The sequence below is a fragment of the Ranitomeya variabilis genome, chromosome 1, assembly GCF_051348905.1.
Source record: "Ranitomeya variabilis isolate aRanVar5 chromosome 1, aRanVar5.hap1, whole genome shotgun sequence".
Classification (NCBI taxonomy): domain Eukaryota; kingdom Metazoa; phylum Chordata; class Amphibia; order Anura; family Dendrobatidae; genus Ranitomeya; species Ranitomeya variabilis.
The window spans coordinates 1,042,898,706-1,042,905,038 of NC_135232.1; the positions used below are offsets into that span (position 1 = coordinate 1,042,898,706).

The window sequence follows — 6,333 nt, forward strand, 5'->3', positions numbered from 1 at the left end:
TGTGTTTCAGTCCTTCATGCATGATATTTTTCGGAATTATCTTGATAAATTCATGATTGTATATTTGGATGATATTTTGATTTTTTCAGATGATTGGGAGTCTCATGTGAAACAAGTCAGGATGGTATTTCAGGTCCTTCGTGATAATGCCTTGTTTGTGAAGGGGTCTAAGTGCCTCTATGGAGTACACAAGGTTTCTTTTTTGGGCTTCATTTTTTCTCCATCATCTATAGAAATGGATCTGGTTAAGGTTCAGGCCATTCATGATTGGATCCAGCCCACATCCGTGAAGAGCCTTCAGAAATTTTTGGGCTTTGCTAATTTTTATCGCCGTTTCCTTGCCAACTTCTCCAGTGTGGTTAAACCCCTGACCGATTTGACGAGGAAGGGCGCTGATGTAGCTAATTGGTCCTCTGAGGCTGTTTCTGCCTTTCAGGAGCTTAAGCGCCGATTTACTTCTGCCCCTGTGTTGCGTCAGCCGGATGTTTCTCTTCCTTTTCAGGTTGAGGTTGACGCTTCTGAGATTGGGGCAGGGGCCGTTTTGTCTCAGAAGAATTCTGATGGTTCCTTGATGAAACCGTGTGCCTTCTTTTCTCGAAAGTTTTCGCCTGCGGAACGCAATTATGATGTCGGCAATCGTAAGTTGTTGGCTATGAAGTGGGCATTTGAGGAGTGGCGACATTGGCTTAAGGGGGCCAAGCACCGTATTGTGGTCTTGACCGATCATAAGAATCTGATTTACCTCGAGTCTGCCAAACGGCTGAATCCTAGACAGGCCCGATGGTCCCTGTTTTTCTCCCGTTTTGATTTTGTTGTCTCGTATCTTCCGGGTTCTAAGAATGTTAAGGCTGATGCCCTCTCTAGGAGTTTTTTGCCTGATTCCCCTGGGATTCTTGAGCCGGTTGGTATTCTGAAGGAGGGGGTGATTCTTTCTGCCATCTCCCCTGATTTGCGACGGGTTCTTCAGGAGTTTCAGGCTGATAAACCTGATCGCTGTCCAGCGGGGAAACTGTTTGTTCCTGACAGATGGACTAGTAAAGTGATTTCTGAGGTTCACTGTTCGGTGTTGGCTGGACATCCTGGGATTTTTGGTACCAAAGATTTGGTTACTAGGTCCTTTTGGTGGCCTTCTTTGTCACGGGATGTGCGTTCTTTTGTGCAGTCCTGTGGGACTTGTGTGCGGGCCAAACCTTGCTGCTCCCGCGCCAGTGGGTTGCTTTTGCCTTTGCCGGTCCCTGAGAGGCCTTGGACGCATATTTCTATGGATTTTATTTCGGATCTTCCTGTTTCCCAGAGGATGTCTGTTATCTGGGTGGTCTGTGACCGGTTTTCTAAGATGGTTCATTTGGTACCTTTGCCTAAATTGCCTTCTTCTTCTGAGTTGGTTCCGTTGTTTTTTCAGCATGTGGTTCGTTTGCATGGCATTCCGGAGAATATTGTGTCCGATAGAGGTTCCCAGTTTGTTTCTGGGTTTTGGCGGTCCTTTTGTGCTAAGCTGGGCATTGATTTGTCTTTTTCTTCCGCATTTCATCCTCAGACAAACGGCCAAACCGAGCGAACTAACCAGACTTTGGAAACTTATTTTAGATGCTTTGTGTCTGCCGATCAGGATGATTGGGTGGCTTTCTTGCCGTTGGCCGAGTTTTCCCTTAATAATCGGGCTAGTTCGGCTACCTTGGTTTCACCATTCTTTTGTAATTCTGGGTTTCATCCTTGTTTTTCTTCAGGGCAGGTTGAGTCTTCTGATTGTCCTGCGGTGGACTCTGTGGTTGACAGGTTGCAGCAGATTTGGGCTCATGTTGTGGACAATATGGTGTTGTCTCAGGAGGAGGCTCAGCGTTTTGCCAACTGTCGTCGGCGTGTGGGTTCCCGGCTTCGGGTTGGGGATTTGGTCTGGTTGTCATCTCGTCATGTTCCTATGAAGGTTTCTTCCCTGAAGTTCAAGCCTCGGTTTATTGGTCCTTATAGGATTTCTGAGATTATCAATCCAGTGTCTTTTCGTTTGGCCCTTCCAGACTCTTTTTCCATCCATAATGTTTTTCATAGAACTTTGTTGCGGAAATATGTGGTGCCCGTGGTTCCCTCTGTTGATCCTCGTGCCCCGGTGTTGATTGATGGGGAGTTGGAGTATGTTGTGGAGAAGATCTTGGATTCTCGTTTTTCAAGACGGAGGCTTCAGTATCTTGTCAAGTGGAAGGGTTATGGCCAGGAGGATAATTCTTGGGTTGTTGCCTCCGATGTTCATGCTGACGATTTGGTTCGTGCCTTCCATTTGGCTTGTCCGGATCGGCCTGGGGGCTCTGGTGAGGGTTCGGTGACCCCTCCTCAAGGGGGGGGTACTGTTGTGAATTCTGTTGTGGGTTCTGCTCTTGGGCTCCCTCCAGTGGTTATAAGTGGTAGTGCTGCTGTTTGTCCTTCACAGCAGTCATCAGGTGCTTCCACTTTGGACGGGACTATTTAGTCTGGCTTCACCCTTTAGTGAGTGCCAGTTGTTGATTTTTTTTTCTGGAGGATTCACATCTCTGCTTGGTTTCTCCTGCTGGATTGTCCAAATCATCAAAGATAAGTCCTGGCTTTGTTTTTGCAGTCCACATGCGGTGGACTTTATAGTTCAGTGAATTGCTATGTTTTTTCTTGTCCAGCTTTGTCTGTGTATGGATTTATTCAGCCAAGCTGGAAGCTCTGGAGTCGCAGAGTTACCCTCCATGCCTTTAGTTAGGTGTGGAGATTTTTGTATTCTCTGTGGTGGATTTTTGTAGTATTTTAATACTGACCGCACAGTACTCTGTCCTGTCTTTTCTTTCTATTTAGCGTGGCCTCCTTTGCTAAATTCTGTTTTCAGTCTGTGTTTGTAATTTCCCTCTCCTCTCACAGTCAATATTTGTGGGGGGCTGTCTTTCCTTTGGGGATTTTCTCTGAGGCAAGATAGTTTTCCTGTTTCTTTCTTTAGGGGTAATTAGTCCTCCGGCTGTGACGAGGTGTCGAGGGAGTGACAGGAACATCCCACGGCTACTTACAGTTGCGGTTTTAAGTTCAGGGTCTGCGGTCAGTATAGAGGCCACCTACTCCAGAGCTCGTTCATGCTGCTCCTAGGCCACCAGATCATAACACCATTTATCATGTCCAGCACTATTACAGAAATGCAGCAATATACATACAAAATCAGGCTAACATAAATAATAATTGTGAACAAATATTGTTCTTACTGCAGTTTGTAATATGAAATAGTTGATAATCAGGAGTGTACTTACTTAGTTGCCTCTGTCCCTCACGTGGTCGCTGGTCATAATTTGGGAAAAGGATCCCACAAATGCTCTTCCAAGCAGCCTCTTTCCTAGCCCGGTTTGCATAATTGGCATCACGCTGGTCCCAAATCTTGGGCCTTTCCTGGACCAGGACCAGGAGCATATCCACATTGATGAGGGTGGCCATGCTGCTTGCAACTCCGTGGAGGCGTGCGCCAGACTTCCGGGATGCCTGTCTGGCTTTTTCAGCTAATTAGCATGTCTTAGCTTCCTGATTGAGGGCTTGGCACATTTCCTGGCACCTGGAGATGTCTGGCGTATTTCTCGCAAGTCACACTGCTGGTCCATGTGTAATCCGTATTTTTCTCGCCCCCATAGACTTTCATTGGCGGATTTTTTGCGCAATACGCTGACAAACGCAGCATGCTACGATTTTCTAGGCCCGTAAAGTACGGCTGCGAAATATACGGCAGATAGGAGCTGCCCCATAGAGAATCATTGGTCCGTGTGCAATGTGTAGTTTTTGCGCCTCTCATACGTCCGTAAAACTCTCTAGTGTGACGCTGGCCTTACGGTGATTCCTGTAGAACATGTTCCTGAAAATATACTAAATCGGAACCAAGTGCTAAACAGGAAAGAATCTTTCTGGATTTATCAGCTCCAAACTTTGTTTCCCAATGGTTTGAATGATGTGGTAGAGAAAGTCTGATTAATATTGTAGAAGGAACAGTATAATAGTTTTGATATTGGTTGAATACCTCTTTTTATGATTATTTTGCTTTTATGAATATTTATGATTGTTTTTGAGAAACTGAAAGGAGAGAGAAAAGGGAAAGAAAGAAAGAAAGAAAGAAAGAAAGAAAGAAAGAAAGAAAGAAAGAAAGAAAGAAAGAAAGAAAAAGAGAATAGTAAAAACAAAAAGGGAGGAGTGAAAGAAAGGAAAAATAAACATTTAGGGGGAATTTTTTTATAAAAAAAAAAATTAGAAGAAAAAAAAGAGTGTGACTGATCTTTCATATTATTTATTTTTTTAATGACCTGAAGAAGACTCCAGGGTGTAGGAGTCAAAACGCGTTGTTGTATAATTTTGTATTACCTCAATAAAGCAGATATTTATATATAACATCTATGAGAATCTCCATATGGGAGCACCAGCTACATAGTGGGATTTTCCCTGCTATCCATGTGCCTGAAAATGGTACCAATAAAAAATTCAGCTTGTCCGGCAAAAAAACAAGCCCTCACATGTCTCTGTGGGCCGAAATATGGAAAAATTATAGCTCTCAAAATATGGCAATGTAAAAACTACTTCTTGGAAAAAAAAGTGTCTCTTAGTGTGTGACAGAAACCAAACATAAAAAAATTGATATAAATCTGATATCTGGTAAAGTCGCCTAATCACTTATACCGCACGAGGAACGGTGTAAAAAATAAATAAAACCAATTCTTCACATGCTCTGGATTTGTTCATTTTGCCTCCCAAATATCGCAGTAAGGCTCGGCGCACATTTATCCTGCGCTCTATACTGAATGCTTACATCGGGGTTTCTGTGTAAATCTCTGAAATACGTGATTCAGACAGAACCCCCGGAGGAAAATCCCCTATAATGAGGCAGATGGAGGCACTGTGAACGCCATAGGACATGCCATGCAGAAAAACGCGGTCCACCATTGTTTTGTGCAACTCTGAAAGGAAGGACAACGCTGAACAGAGGCCAGACGGAGTCCAGAGTAACCCTGCTGCCTCATTATAGTGATTGGATCCCTCAGAGGTTTCATTTGTCACGTAACTCGGAAATTTAGATAGAAAGCCCAAAGTATGTTGTACGTAGAGTGCCGGATAAATGTGATCCCAAACATTATGAAAAATGTTCCCAATAAAAGCGTCAACTCAATCCTCAAAAAAAAGCAAGTCCCCACATAAGTCCATCATCTCTTAGCAGAAATATAGGAGGCATCCATGTTTTTGGTAGCACAAAGGCTCTGAAATAGCAAAATGGATCATTGCCCCCAAAAAGAAATTCAACGAATCCAAATGCCCCCCTCTCTCTGAACCCCAGTGTGCATAAACCACTTTTAGCATTCACACTTATCAGGGGTATAATTTTCAAAATGGGGTTACTTGGGGGGGATTCTGAGGGATTGGCATTAGGTTAGGTCCTGGAAACGAGAAACGCCTTAACATGGCTTTCAGGTACACATGAATTGAGCTAAGCATCCTCAATTTTTCATATTTCTAGTGCAGTAATGCAATGCAATTTTCATATTTCATATTTGCATGCTATAGCACTACAGAGTGCTGCATTATTTGTTTGAGTGCAAATAAATAAAGATACCACAAAAAAAGCTTGTAAAAAAATTGCATATAAATCCTACTGTTTTACAAGCAAGAAAAAAGAGATGCCAAAAACTCAGTGAGACAGAAGTATAAAATGGTAGAAAGAATGGGGACCGAACCTTAACTTCACAATGAGCCTACTGTATATAATGACAGGTTCACTTTAAGTAAGGCTTTTTTTTCAGACATTAATAATATGTTAGGAAAAATATAAACTCGCCCTTCGCAATTTCCTTGGATCAGCAATGAACCAACGAATCCAAAGTTGAATCAGAACTTTGGCAATTCACACAATGAAGAAGTTCATTTATTATATTATCACTGTAGCAGATACCAGATTTTGCTACAGTAATTATCGAATCAATCCGGTGGTTGTATTTCTGCGTGCCATTTCTTTTTCTTTTGCTTACATCTGAACATCTAAGCAGCTTGTCTGGATTTAATCAAAACCAAATGAGGATCCAAGTTCTCAGCTGAGACCAGAGCAGTCAGAAGGAAGTCATTCTATGTAGACAGAAGGGCGAAAAAAAATAATGGTTGACAGCTCTACCACGCCTGAAGAAGGAGCAGTTATCCTGTAAACTTCATGTATCTATTAGATGACTGAAGATGTCAGCACAATTCTTATGGGACCACTAAGAAGAGATTGGCCAGTGTTAGAGCACTCCAACTTAATTCAAGAGGTAATTCTATATGTGAATATGTTACTTAAGTTTTTTATAATTTTATATTTATTTTACTTTGTGCCTA

The 6,333-nt window shown here is 42.7% G+C and overlaps 1 protein-coding gene across 1 annotated transcript in view; it reads left to right on the forward strand.

The window, feature by feature from the left end:
- The first annotated feature begins 6,194 nt into the window (after positions 1 to 6,194).
- The window catches only part of DLC1 (DLC1 Rho GTPase activating protein), a 705,112-nt gene continuing 704,973 nt past the window's right edge, over positions 6,195 to 6,333 (forward strand). The window contains exon 1 of the mRNA XM_077279712.1: positions 6,195 to 6,266. The gene's annotated coding sequence lies outside the window, so the exon portion shown is untranslated. The remainder of the gene's footprint in view (positions 6,267 to 6,333) is intronic.